Source organism: Corvus hawaiiensis, chromosome 5 (genome assembly GCF_020740725.1).
Source record: "Corvus hawaiiensis isolate bCorHaw1 chromosome 5, bCorHaw1.pri.cur, whole genome shotgun sequence".
Lineage (NCBI taxonomy): Eukaryota > Metazoa > Chordata > Aves > Passeriformes > Corvidae > Corvus > Corvus hawaiiensis.
In genome coordinates, this window is record NC_063217.1 from 45,941,173 (window position 1) to 45,956,747 (window position 15,575).

The 15,575-nt window shown below is 35.9% G+C and overlaps 1 long non-coding RNA gene across 1 annotated transcript in view; it reads left to right on the top strand.

Moving 5' to 3' along the window:
- Window positions 1-406: 406 nt before the first annotated feature.
- LOC125325634 overlaps window positions 407-15,575 on the top strand; it is a 208,643-nt gene continuing 193,474 nt past the window's right edge. The window contains exon 1 of the long non-coding RNA XR_007203450.1: window positions 407-445. This is a non-coding gene — a long non-coding RNA (uncharacterized LOC125325634). The remainder of the gene's footprint in view (window positions 446-15,575) is intronic.

Here is a 15,575-nt window from a genome sequence, read left to right on the forward strand (position 1 = left end):
CATAACTATCACACATAACAAAGCTCTAAATCTGTAATTCAGATAAAGTAGTCAGGACTTTGAAATACAAAAATCCAAACATATGCTGTAACATTTTTTTTGCAATGCTGGTTCCTTTAACATGGATTTTGTAAACTTGGGGAGGTATCCAACAGATTTTGTATACTAACATGTGCTAAACGACATTATTACTTAAATGTTTGATGTAGGTTTAATTAAAGGTATGTTCTATTATACCTACAGTAGTTCCACTAAGAGTATACCAGATACTGTTCTACCAGATGTTGAGCAAACCACTAAAGGTTAATAAGAAATGATGTTAGAAGCTTTTTTTTTGGACTGAATTATGTAAGCTAAATTGCTGAGGAGGCAATGCCCATCTTTTCAACAGTGTGTGAGTCCTGTTTCATGAGGGGACAGCTCACCATAATGCTGTGTTGAAATGGTAAGTGTGAAAACAATTCTCTGATGAACTTATAAAGCTAAAGATGCAATGTAATAAAAGTTAAGGAGGCTAACTTGTAAAGTAAAAGCAATGTAGTGCAAAAGAAATGGTTTCCAAAGTATTTAAAATGTGTCTCTAAAGTTATTTACATTGAAAAGATGGTTTTGGTATGAAGTGCCTAGGGAAAACATTAGATGTATTGTGAAAAGTTGGGAAAACTCTAAATCTCAATATCAAACCGGCTTGTAAATGAGCAGTCGCATATATATTTATTGTAACACTGCCTTCTGCTGGTCACACCTCATTTATGATGTAAGTGAAAGTGCTGGATAATAATGAGATGTTGTGTTTATCTCAAATTATTCTCAATATGAAATATTTGGTGCTTAGGAAATATTTATATGGAGATAATGTACATCTATCAAATACGTATGCATCAGTGATAAACCCATTGCATCTATGCTATATGCTTAAAATTTTTAATTTTATATATTCTTGACCTCAGCTGAGAGAAAATTTTTCATGTATAGCATACCAGAGAGTTACCAAATCCTTATGCTTTTTTGTTAAATTGATTCCTAGTTTTGGTTATTTCCATAGAGTTAGAATTTCTGCTTGCTACTGGTTTTTCATCTGGGGGGCTTTGGGTGTCAGGGAGCATATACTAAACAAGACATCTGCAGCAAAATTTCTGTTTCATAACAGAATGTCTATATGTAATAGAAGTTAGTAGATTGTTAGATCTATGTGTTTATGTACACATTTTAGCAAGTGTTTGCATAAGCTGCACTTTTTGTTACTAAGTACCTCATTATTCCTCAGTAGGTCATTCAAAATACACATATATATTATGATAATTAGTCCTAAGAGGAAAAATACAGGATTTTGAACATGGTTTCTGTTTTACTTTCTAGCATGTCAAACATATTTTCTTCTAAAAAAATCCAACAAACTGCTGTAAGAAGCATTTTCCGTTTCCTTAAGTGTGCATAAATGGTGGAAAGCATAATGTGAATTCATATATATATTTGACTGCGTGTCTGTCAAAATTAAGGAAAATATTTATCACTGTATAGTAGCTTCATCATAACAGGTTTAAGAGGTATGGAATGATACTCTATTTCAGTCTGACATAAACCCCCAAAATTAAAAATCAAATATTTGGTAGGAGTTAACTTTAGTTGTACAGAACATAATGGTTAAACCACACATTTACTTAGTGAAAACATTGGCATGCATGTCTGGCTGCCTCCAGTAAAATTAATGACTAGATTGTGCAGTGTGGGAAAATTTTTATTTTACTTTGGTTTTCCTCAAGAACTGAAATCCTGCTTCAGTTGCCTGAGGCTATGTTTTTAAGCACCTTTATTACAGCACAGATAAAAACCCAGCTATCTGACAAAATGCATTCTGTTTTATTACAAAGGATTACTTCAAAAAGCACAATTCTGTACATTCTGGGAATAATTTAAACATCAAGAATCCCTATTGTATGGCAAATAAAAAGTAATTATCCATAATGCATACTAAAATTGAATTTTAATGGACAAGAAGATATGCAGATTGAGAAATTTCCATTTTTAAGTTCCTTCCCAGAATTTGTGGGCCTTGCCCGACTGCTCAAGGAGGATTGTACCCTGACTCCATGGGATCTCTGTCTGAGCAGCAACTGCAGATTCCAGCCCTGCAATCCTCAGAGGATCCCTGTGGTCCCATCTGACCCTTGTAGTCTATGAACCTTAAGGTTTTAATAATCAAAGACCAGCCTAACCCCATGTGTGCATGTTTTTAAATTCCAAATCTCATCTTAGATGTAACAGTAATTAAAAAGTCACTTGCAAAGTGATAATAGAGTCAGACTTGTAAGAGCAGATATAACAACATGCATAATAAAGTACTCTATGGCTGTGCTAGGAAAGACCAGGTGCTGTTAAGATGTAAAAGGAGGGAGAAAAAATACCTGTAAGGTTTTAATCTTTGGTGGAAGAAAAATAAAGTTTTAATGGTCACACAGCCTGTCAGGAGCAATTTTGCATTAAAGGAGTTGCTGTTATCTTTTTATGGATAACATTTAAACTGAACTGTTTTTCCAGGTTTACAGATTTTCAAGGAGATTCCTCATTCATTTACATTTTTGTACGTCTTTTATTTGCAAGCGTCTATGTGATTTTTTCACTTGCATGAGTGTGAGCTCATTTGTGTGTATACACACAGCATACCTGAGAATGAAAATCCCGGAGAGAGTTTGTGTTTAGGGTGGTCACAGCAGCACATAAACATGTTTAAACCTGAGTGTTAAAGTGTGTGTATCCAGAGAGATAATATGTGATAGTGGGCAGCATAATTCACTCTCATTTCCCTGCGTTAGAAATGACTGCATAATTCATGAATGGCAGAACAAAGTCAAGCCAGGCATGAGTCGCTCGTGGACATCACTAATGAGTGTGTATACTACCTACTGCCTATCAGATAATACTTAAATCAGATATTTTGTGTAGGCATTCCCTTCTCTTCCTCCACTCTTAGTTGTCAAAGCAGTTTTCCAACATTTTGCTCATAAAAGTTTTTTGCGTTGCCCGTGAGAAAGTGTGTGGGGATTCCTTACTCTCACTCGGGTCCCTTTGTATGGTAAGGCAGCAGAGTGTATGTGGCACTTTGCTTTTAGGTTTTCAGCAGTATCTTTATGCACATCTGTGTTTTGCCTTCACATTTGTGTCTATTGGCTCAAACTTCTATGTTTTATCTATATGTACTCTAATGCATGGCCCCTTTATTTCGGTCTTTTGTTTTGGTGGTGGCGTTTTGTTTTGTTTTGTACTACACATACTATGTACAACCTGTAATGAGCTGTTTAGAAGTTCCCTTATTGTATACAGACAAGTAGAAAAACAGAAATTGTTGATTCCTTCTACATAGCAGCCTTAATAAGTAGGGTCCAAACATGTAGATAATTGAGTGTGATCATCTATGGAATGCAACATATTTCAAAGGTTTAGAAATAGGAGTGGAATTTTATTAAATACATATCTACTTTTCAAAGACATAAAAAATGTAAGCAAATCAGGAATGGCATTTTGCTTTCCTTAACACATAAGCATAAAAGCAGTTTTCAGTCCAATTTTTTTGTTCATTCTGTCTGGAATTTGGAAAGAATAAAGTAATTGTAAAATTGTTAAGTAAATTTTTTCTCCTTAATTTTATTGATCTAACCTATTTACTAAACGAAATATTTTGTTGTGTATAGCATGGAAGTGTTATCATGTGGATAAAATTCTTCCATTTGTAATATGGATTGCAGATTATACATAAAAATATGCGGATTATGATGATTAAATATGTATAAAATCAGCATAATCCATTCATATGTTTGTAAGGGCCCAGAGTCCTCCAGAGAGAGTCACAAATCCACTTGACGTTCTTGAGTGCTGGATTTTTTTCCTCCCTGATTTTATCTAAAATATGTGTAAAAATTCAAAAGTCAAAGGGATCCCTGTTGGTTACAGCTAAGTAGTCTCAAACACGTATATTTATCCTACCTAGACTTCGTAAAGTCCTGTGCTGACATGTGTGGAGCAGTTTTGGTTTTGGGTGGTTTTTTTTTTGGTTTTGGTTTCTTTGCGGGGAGGTTTTCTTTTTGAGAATTCTCGTTTCAGCAAGCAGCACCTGTCTTTAAGGTTTGAAGTAGATAATTTTTAAGTAAAATCTCTCTCTCTTAGTGACATCCTTCCTCATGTGTCTGTACACAATGAGAAGAGGTTCTGCATATTTTGGGAGAAGTCTGCGTACTGTTTCATCATATTTCAAATAAAACAGCTTCTTTCAATCTTCCAGCTACCTATTTTGTCCAGATTTTCAGAAAACTGTAATATGAACCAATGGGTAAAATAATTAAACCAAACAAATTAAATACTAATATAATTTATTTGCATGCTTTTATTATTTTGTTTTTCACTATAATTTCAAATTAGTAATCTAAAAATACAAGTTATGCATTCTCAGGAGAAAAACAAAAGGTGCTTGTCTAGGAACGTGTGTCATGTATGTGCCTATGTGTAATAATTCATGTAATGTAGGGAGAACCATCCCCCATTATGGCCAGGTGTGACTCTTGCCCTTTTTGCACCAGTTTTACACCTATATGATCTCTTTGATTGTCTCTATATTCTGCTCACCTCTCCTAGCTTCCACAGGAGTTGAGTGAACTACAGAATAAACATCCTGCTGTGTGATTACTGTATTTCATAAGAATTAAAAAAAAAAAAAATCCTCTTTTAAAGCGTAAAATGTTTCCAACATATTTCCTCTGCGTTAGTAAGAATCAAACAATTTGATTCTTTTCTTAACTAAGTGGAATAAAATAAGTGTAATTTTTCAAGATAGCCATTGCTGTAAATCCTGTAAGCAGTATTATTGTGATCATTTTGAGGGCATCAGACAGGTATTTAACAATTTGGTTCAGGTTGCCTAGGACAACAAAAATGCCACTATGCTGCATCTCAAAGCTTCTGGGATGAAATGAGTTGTGACATACCAGTGAAGATTAAATTTGTAACAGATAGAACACCTTTGAAGTACTAGCTTATGATTTCACAGTGGCATTAGGAGACTTACTGCAGTATTTAAGCAGTTAGAAAGAATGCTGGTTATTAGTGTTTGAATTTTGTAAAATAGGATTTTATTGTCTTTTAAATAGCCATGACAGCAGCTTGTATTATCCAAGCACAACATTTTTATTGCTGTGTATTACTGTTGGAGAAGAGTTTTTCACACTCCCATGTATAAAACCAAGGCACTTAAGCAGGTGAATTTTTTTTGTCTGTTGTTCACTTTTAGCATTAAATTATACAGCCTTTTTCTTGTTTTTTGTTGTTTTCCTTCTCCCCTCTTTTCCTAGTCAGTGGCTTAGACAGGGGAAAGAACAGAAACATTCGGTGTTTGTCTCAGATAACACTGGAAGATCAGGTGTCCAAAAATGTTCTAGGCCTGCACATTTTTACATATGGTAAATTACTTTTCAAAAATAATAGCATAATTTCAGATGTCAGATATGCCTTCATCATATGGCTTTATGACATGACATTACCAGGACATAAAGTTACTATGCTTTATGTCTGAATCGGATCACATCAAAATTTCCTGCCATATCAAGTAACAGAAATAGAAACTTGTTCCTAAAAATAATGTCTAGAAATCTTCAAGTATTCATTAAACCATTTGAGGGGGAAGCAGGCATGAGCCTCTTTCTCTGCAGTAATCTCTTAAGGATCACTAGGCTCCGTATTACAATTTCCAGTGTTACTAATTTGTGAAAGTTACTTTAAAATATTAATCTCTGCACTGGCAGGATTTTTTAATGAGCCTCTAGACTTCAATGGGTTAATTTTCAATGAGGGTCGGGTTTTATATGTTTATATTTTCTTAGCCTTGGTCAGGAGAAGTGGCTTTGCTTGCCCTTGTGCTGTGCCAAAGTGATAGAGTTTCATTCGTTTGAAAACCTAGCACATCCCAAGAGGTTACCTTGGTGTAGATTTCTTTCTTTCTGTATTAAATCGCTCATTGTCGCAAAGTGACTGGTGCTGCTGGGCTTTGAAAAGAACTTCTAAGAGGTTAAAAAAAAAGCTTCTGTATAGAAGGATTTTTCAGTTCTGCAGACAGAATACAGTTTGCAGCTGTTTGACTTGCGACAGTGATATGGATCTGATTGTATACAGTACACTTGGAGCCATGGATGCAGCTGGAATAGAGGTTATAAATTTTAAAAGCAATGCAGATTTTGGCCATTAATTGGCTGCTAATAAAAGCAAACTCAATGGGTTCTAACTGTGGGAGCCTGTAGCTCTGTATCTGATATCAGGAATTCATACACATTACACAGTTTTAGTGATTCAGACCACGACTAATTGAAATATGAGGCATACTGATCAAATTTAGCATTACCAGCATGCACTCTGGTTTGGGACTGTATGGCGACAAGGTAGCATTTATTACTTATTCTCCATAACACTGCCTGATTGAAATATCTAGCTATGTTGTCAGCAGAGGCCCAGCTGGGCTTTAGTACAGCTAATTAAGTCATTAAAAGAGAGGTCAAGCAATCTAACTCTTGCATACTAAACTACATAAAAGTCTTTATTATTTTTTTTAATAAGTCAAGATTTGAATTTTTAAAGAAGTTTTTTAATAATAAATGCATTTGCTGACTGCTTTGTCTGGAGCTTGATTAAAATACGCATTTGTTAGCAACAAAGCAAAAACTTCTTGAGGCTTAATTTAATAAAAACCCAGCAGAACTAAATCTTGTGCAATTTTTTTAAGTGTCTGAAAACTAAGCCTAGCTCAGGATGAAACATGACTGTCCTTGTACAGGCAGACAGAACCTGGTTCTCCACTGAAGAAGGTACCAAGGCACAATCTGTGTAGAAACTGCTTGTGTTTCCTAATGGAATATCTGTTCATTGACACATTGTGAGGAAGAAACACGCCTAAAGGGAGAGGTTGCATGAAAGTTAAGTACACAATAATTTTGGATGACTATTGCCACCTATTTTATGAATTTAGATGGAAGAGAGTGCACGCTGAAGTGAAGCAACCACAATTTATTCTTGGAATTTGAAGAGCAACAGTCTGTGTGTGCCTGAATTTGGAAGAGTAAAGCAGGGAAAGGATAACAATACTAGTGGCTGGTGTCAGAGATGCTCTGAGATCCTACTCATGGAACTTATCCTTCATAGCTTGTATTGATGGCCTTGCTAGCTTGTATCAGTGCAACACTTAAGCATGGGGACCTCAAACATAAAGATGAGAAAAGTATACTAGAGCTGCAAATGGCAGCCTTGATGATTCTGTGATTCAGTGAAGGGCCTGTGAGGCACTCAGGTATTTCCTTGGTAAATTTAGGATGTTTTGGTTTAGAAATACAAATTCTGGTTTCCCATGTCCTTTCTTTTGTATGTTATGTTACAGTAACTGGGAATAGACATCGGTAGGTTAGATTGATTATGGATCCAAGGCAAATATCTGAGATAGAACATGAGGGATGAAGAATTGTTGGGTTTATTTTTTTTTTCCAGTTTATACATCATCTTTTTACAGCTTAAAGAAGCAAGTCTTGAAACCCCAAATCCCTGATGTTAATCAAGTGGTTCCTTTGAGGTGAGGCTTTACTGCTGTGAAGTGGAAAAGTGCAACCCAGCAAGGCATATATTTCTAGTGGTAGCACATATTACTATTGACAGGCCGCGTGTTTCCAGTGTTGTAGCAAATGGATGTTACTCCTGTTTCTTTCTTTGTTTCAAACTTTGAAATTTGTTACTCTCAATCTTTGAGTAAACCATACAAATTTTAGTGTTTGGTTTAGAAACACTGTGCTTTGAAAAATAAAAATTGTGCCAAAAATATGGTTAGGGATTTGGAATACAGATATAAGGAAGCAAAGGTATTGAAGGGAAGTTAATAAATAATCCCAGAGCTGAGTTGTATAATATTTTTATCTTTTTTAAGTGATGTAGAATTTTTAGAGAAAAGCGTCTTTATACAGTAAGAAGAGGGTTATGATAGTAATTTTTTTGTTCCATATACCTTAAAAATCTGACACAAATCAACTTTGTCTGCTCTTCCTTATGCTACAACTGCTGATTTACTGTGAATATTTTCCTGGTTAGGTTCTTTTTACTACTTGCAACAAACTTGATATATTTGCACCTCATTTACCTTAGCAGGAGGTGCAATGGTATGAGCAAAGAGGATGCCTTGCAAGCAGTTTTCTGAACATCAGAAGATGCAGCGTAAGTAACTCTGTACTGAAGGAGAGGAGTTCTACATGGTGCTGCCTTGAATTCATATTTTCTTATATGAATATGGGAGTTGCTTCCTACTAGAATTATTAGAGCACTTTACATTTTCCATTAATCATTTGGAAAGATTAAAAAATTATAAACTATTAAATCATTATGTTCATTGCAGGCAATGGATCTAAAATATATTGGATTTTAAAAGTTTTTTCTTCATTACAATGGTGAGAGAGAAATTTTTGGAATAACAAAGGCCATCTACTTAAAAAAAAGAACTTTCCTGGATTTTTTAGCTGTTGCAAATAGATGCATGTTCACCTCATAGTATTTCAGAACTTTGTTCTTTTTCATTACTCTGTTTTCTCAAACTAAAGCTAAGATCCAGATACAAAAATCCAAATGCTTATATATATATATATAAGGATGTGCATATTAAGTATGAACTCCAAAATAAGAGGGTTTTTTAGATCTGTTATCTTTCCCCTTTTAAAAATTAGTAAATTATTGGCATAAGCAGTCTTTTTTTTTTTTCTTTTGGGATCTTGAGTTGGAGCAGACAGTTAAATTTTGCATACTGATATAAAAGAATATCCTTAGGTCAGTGAAGAGACATAGTTCATAATAAACAACCTCAATCAAGAGAATGTAATGGTGAAAGTGATGATGTGCGCCTGACTGGTCCAGCAAAACAAACTGGAGCAGTAGCAGTGGGTAACAAGAATGACTCAATAAATACTCTCTCAAGAACATCTACCTCACCTCGTGGTCTATCTCTGATGATGGCCCTAAGTGTGTGCCAAGGAAAGAGCAAGAATAGAAGTAGTGTCTATAATAACACTGCTTTAATGTCCTCTTGGCCTCTGATCATTTTAGAAGTTATCCAGAGCTTGTTACAGATTGTCTATCTAATGTTTCCTAATGGATTTCTCTTTCAAATACTTATTCCATCTTCCCTGGTCTCTTTCTCTGTGACAGCTATTTACTCTGAGCTGATGGGAGGCATAAAGTCAAAGTAAAGAAACATGAGCATTTAGAAGTAAGTTCAAGTGTGAATGAAGCTTAGGAGTAACTATTGCCCTGAGCTGGAATACTGTATATTCTTTATTGTCAGTGAGAACAGCAAGGTGTGATTATGATGAGCTGGGCTGTAATTATTGTTCTGGTATTCCTGACTAAATTGGTATCAGGGAATTTTATAATCTGTACTAATGGAAGAAACTAGCATTGTTTTTACAAAGAAAATTCAGAAGTGTTCTCATAATTGTTTGCTGTCTTGGCATTTTCTCCTCAGAACCCGTCCTCCAAACCTGTTGAGATGTGTCCATGAGTATTATGCATATGGGTGTGCATCACGGTACTCTGTGCTGACTGTAATTAATAATTCATATTATGTGATCATATTTCACTGTTCTTCTAAGTGCAGAACAAAGCCATACACAAGATGAATTCCACAGTTGAAATCAAAGACAAAACCTCTGTAAGCTTCAACAGGGTCAGGATTTCATCTCATGTTGTTTGTATTGTAAAGATAATTATGACATTTTTTCACTCCCTTGAAATACCTGGAGATATTATTTCCTCAATGAGAATTTTTTTTTTTATTATAGTTTTCAAAGTAATTTTTAAGTTAATTTTTACCACTAGAAAAAAAATTATTTGACTGATTTATAAGTAGCACTAGGCTAGTACATTTAGGCTAGCTGGGGATGTGCTGAAGTCTTTGTACTAGGGCTGTGTGTCTGCCTCCATTTGTCTGTGAGACAGAGAAAAGCTTAGAGGTGGTTTTGTGGTTCCAGCAGAGGTGGAGTTTCATGCAATAGAGATGTGACTAGAGCAGGATGATGTGCAGTGTTATACCTCTGTATAACAGCTGGGTGAATATAGAGGAGTTTTATTTATCTATTCCTTTTGTCCCCTCAAAAAGTACCATAGAAACTCTATAGCAAAAGTACTGTGGGGTGACAGAGTGAAACACTTCAGTACTATGACAATGACTGTGCTCAGAAACCTTAAATCTCTCCTTTGTGTGGGTAATGCAGTTTTTAAACAAGCTATAACATTCCTATTTTCCAAAATTATGCACATCTCAGTTTTCCATTTCCTCACTGAGACTTTGTAAGTGTCAAGTTTTTCACACCTTAATGTCTCTTGGTCAGGATAGTAGATACAGGGTTAGGTTAAGTCGTGTCCTAAAAAGATATTATTTACAATAATGTATCTGTCTCTTCTTGTTTCCTTTTGCTTATACTTCGGTTCTTATGTTCCATTATCAGTGGAAATAAAGAGTAAGATATTAAAAAATAACTTCATCAGTAAACCATAGTAGTTAACACACCTGGAGTTCATCATCTGTGTTTTTAGGCTACCAAGAAACAGCTCACCAGGGGAGAAGTAACAGCTCCAGCCACAGATTTCATGGTCTCTCTCAGGAGTGTTGGCTCAACAGTGATGAAAAAATGCAGCATTTTAAACAAGCTGTGGTGTTCTTCTTGAGACACTAGTCTGACTGAAAAATGAAGTGGTAGAGATAAAGGCCATTGATGTGCTGCTGAAACTCTCTTGTTCTTTTAAATGCCCTGCTTAGGGTGAGTGGTTATGGTCTGGACTGATTGTACAACAAAAAAAATGCTTTGGAAATTCTGTCTTTTTTTTTCCCCCTTTAATTAATTTTGTTCATTCAGGACTGATGGATATTTTCACTTCTGTGTTTCATTGAGAACATCCTTTACAAATACACGAGACAGACTTGTACAAAAGGAGAGGACTTGAGATAATTAGAGGCACAAACAGAAAAGTCTTAGACTCATGTGCTTTCTAGGAAAACAGAGGGGCAAACATGGCTCCACACTTTATCCAAACAGAGTCTTCAGTTTCCTCAGCAGGATAAAGGTTTCTTCCAGTCTCAGCATGCATTTCAACTTGGTAGTTTCTGTATTGACGAACCACTTCATCATTGGCTTAAACTCCAAGGGCTGTGAGAGATGGGGCCAAAAGGAATCTGGGTGGGAAGGGAGGGGAAGAAGAAAGATGGTAACACCTTCATCCCAATTTTTTGTCCATTTCTCCTTTGTCACTCGTAGCCACTTACGTTTTCTTGGTAATTCTGATCATTGAGTGACAGCTCAAATCAAACCAGACCATCTTGTAAGGAAATCTTTACTGAGCCATATCCACTTCTCCCAGTGGAGATTGAAGAAAACCAGATAACTTGGGTTGTCCAAGCTGTTGCACGCCATGTGAAGTGACCACCATTTATGTTGCTTGTGGATTTCCCTAGTAGTCTTCACCCATTTATGGTGGCTATTGCTGTTGCCTTTCAGTGTCAGTTATTCCTCTTCATTTTATTCACTTTGCTCTCCCTGAAACATAGACAATCTTCCTGCCCCTTTCCCCTGTTCTCGCTGAATAACACCAAGTTCTTGCTGATGTAGGTTCTTCCTCCTCAGGAAAAAAGACTTTTATGTCATTATTTCATCATTGTTTTGTAACAGTGTTGAAAAATCTCCTGCCTACTTATTATTTTCCAGAATCTTTTAAGCTTTCCCTTACTATTCAGGGCACAATGTGAAATACCACAATTCCTTGCTATTGTTTAACAATATCCATCTTTAAACAATAAGCTGTATTAAGCTCTTTCTGCACTTTGTGCATCATCCAGTGGCAGTAGTAGCAAGTTTTTGACCTTAATGTTAATGTTGTCTATCTTGTCAGTAGATCTTCCACCCCTCTCTTGATCTGATACCCCAAGTTTGGAAAGGGTTAGGTAAGATCTGGTTTTGATTTTGCTTAAATAAAATAAAAATTATTAAAAACTTTTTATTATCCTCTCCAGTGCTGCTAGGCAGTCAGTTTTCAATACAATGACTAGAGCAAGTAGAGTGATGCTAAGGAGTGCTTAAAACAGCAAATCTGTAACTTTAAAATCCTAAGCCAGGATTTTGGGTGCTAGGTGCCAGGGTGTGGCAGGATGTGTCCTATACACAGCCCATGCCAAATGCTGTGATGCCCTTTTCCCAGTCTCTGGAGAATTAAGTGTGGTACACCTAAAGTAGAACTATTCCTCCTCCTGCCCCTGCCCTTAAAATATTTTGAATTTTTGTTTGATAAGGTCAGTGGAAAAGACCATGAGTGTTTGGAAAGAATTTGCATTTCTGATGAAAGAGTATTATGTTTCATGCCTTCTTTTGGCTACAACTTTCCTGGGCAGAGCTGCCAGCCAAATTTATTCCTTTTACCTTAAATCTGAAACCCATTAGGCCTACCACTAAAGATCTACACAGGCAATTTCCTTCCAGGGCTAAAGCACCTGGGTAAGTATTTCCCAGTGTCCCTTCCACTACCATTTCTGATAAAAAAATTGTGCAAGCTCTCTTCTCCCATCTCTTTGCATAGCCTTCCATCCTGTTTTGTCCTTGCCTGAGCTGTTGCTCACAATCACAGGACTTATCCCATTGAAGCTGGTGCTCGGCACAGGCTGACAGCCCTCTCTGGGAGCTGCCCATACCCAGGGAGCCTCAAAGGTCTCACCCTGACCATCCCTTCTCCGTTGCAGAGTTGTCTGCCTTAGTAATTTTAGGTTATTGTTGTTGAAAGAATACAGGGGAGGAGTGAGACCTTTCCTTTCTGGGTTTCAACCTCCAACAGGGAAAGACCAGACCAGAGTGTTAAATCATTGAAGAGGAAAAATTTTAGAGGTTCTCATTAATAACGATGCTAATTATAATAGCAGAATTTGGGGAAGCTCTGAAGATAGTTTAATTTAGTATTATGAGTGAAGAGCTCAGAAAAACCTGTCTTTCCATAGTACTCAATATGGTTAAAACCCTTCCATTTTGAAGTTACTTATTTTTCTGTTAGAAACGGAGATAACGCTGGAATAATATTATTTCTGCTTTTTCCTGTTAGGGGGTCTGTGATTCCAGAGAGTTTCATAAGGAGGTTGTGATTAAGTTGATGATAAGATACAGTGTAATTAAAAATCCTGTCACTCCATCAGAACAAGAGGTTCCCTCCAAAAGTGCTGTGTTTATACTTCTAAAAGCATTTATTTTACAATGCATTTCTTGTTCTGTCAGACATTTGGCAATATTTTACATTTAGAAGTCAAACACCATGGTATAGAGTCTAAATTCTTTGTCTGAAAGTCTTTTTGTTCTCAACCGTCAGAGAATATAAAAAAATCAGCTGTGGTATTTTCAGTCATCTCATATTTCAAATGCCTTTTACTCAGTTCTTTTACGACCAGTTGCTTGACAACATATAGATATAGTTACTTCATGTGAACAATGCCCCTGTGCAATTGGTGCTGGTATGTATTTTTCAGGGCATATGTCGATATACAGTAGTTCCCAGCCAAGTGAGTTTTTTGAAAGGGCTTTGCTGCAGCACATTTTTACATGGTGAAGTGATGTTTTCATTGAAACCCTTCCATGACATCCTCTCTTGGTTGCATCTATTTTAAGATCCAAGTTTTAATAATCTGAAGTACACTAGGCCCTAGTGGTGCAGCATTTTAATGTTTAAAGCATCTTTTACATGATGTTATCATGCTGTTACAATAAAAACAAAAGCAAGCAAAAAAAAAACAAAACAAAACAAAAAAAAAAAAAAAACCACCACAAAAAAATCCAAAAAGAACAAATAAAAAAAACCCAACCCAAACCATTCAAGAAATTATAAAAGCCTCTTTTGCTAAAAAGGCTTTATTGGTGAAAGGGGAAATGAGAACATTAAGAAAGAAAAATAAAAAAGTGTCATCAGAAATACTAAAAACCTTTTTAGGTTCACTTTCACTTTGTATGATAAAATAAATGGTACACTTTCCAGAAAGTATTTCTTTGAAAAGTTATTATATTCTATGGGAGTTTGAAGTCATCTTTTAGAAAAAAATTATAGCCTTGCTATATGCCATATGATAATTGTGAGGAGCCTATAGAAAGTATATGATTACATGGTAAATGCTACCTTTTTTTGTACTAATTTCTACAAAATCCCACTTAATTTCTGTAGAACTCCAGCAATTTTATGCTTACTGTATTCCTTTTTCATGAGGAATTTGAGATTATTGTTTTAACCTTTTTCCCCCCACTGAGTGGACAATAATATAAGTGAGAATGACTGTGGGTTGGGTTTTTTTTTTTTAATTTTGTATTGTCAGCTCCATCTGCAATTTTTACCCATTTCATAAAAGGGATTAGTCATGAGTACATTAAAATAGAAATAAGCACATTAGTCTGGAGAAGTTTGAGCATGCTGCCTTTCTGAGTAGTGACTGTTTATTTTTTTTTGGCTATTTCCAAAAAATGGCAGAATTATTGTAAGAGGAACTAAATCTGGAAAACCCCAAATGCAACCATTACTGTAAATTTGCTAGTCTTCAGGTCCTGGTCTGTTATTTGAAATTTAAGGATTTCTGTCACTGACAAGCATCTTTGCTTGTCAGGTAAATTCTCTCCATCAGAAGAGGAAGGGTTTAAGCCTTTGCATGTGTTTCTAAATTTGCTCGCCCACTGACTTTTGGTTCATTAGCATCAGGTACCTGGGGATTCCTTCTGTGGCTCCTAGTACAAGAGAGCAAGCCTTTTGCATTTTGTCTGTTCCATGTTGGGAATAGTCATGGGAGTGAATAAAAGCAGTACAGTACAAAATTGATAGGCTCAGTAAAACCATATATAGCTTTCATAGTAGTTCTGGCGTGATTACAGGTAGGATAATCCATCATACTTCTATTTTAGTGAATAATTTAAGGTAAGTTACTAAGACTATTTGTGTGGCAATAAAGAGGATCTCAGAAAATGTGTTGTATTAAGGGAGTTGTGCAGCCATTTTCAGTGCTGATCCTAAGAAGTTGGGTTTTTTCCTAATACATCAAATATAGTTTAGTGGGTCACCAAACAGTAGATTTATACAAAGAAGAAACTAGTTGATGGCAAACACAGAGAACTGATATGTTTTCAAGAAAGACTAGCTGCACTTGCAAGTGATGATAGATGTGTGTGAAATATTATCCTGATTAAAAATGCATGTGTGAAACTGCTTCGAAAAAAGTGCTGTGTCTGACAACATGTTCAGAGCTCCTTTATGTGAGAAGCACAGGGCAATGTAACAGCCCTTGAGCCATTCACTTTCTCTTCATCACTTGCTCAGCTCATTGTTCCAAAGTTTTCAGCAGTTGTAATGCCAAAGTTATGAATGCAGAAAGCAGCATGAAGAATTGTAAGGGACTTGCGCTGGAAGTAGAGATTTTGAAAATACACCCAAACCAGAGTAATGCTCACATATGTCCAGCCTCTGCTTTTGTGTATGATAAGGAGTGCCACGTTTGGTATCAGAGGACAGAC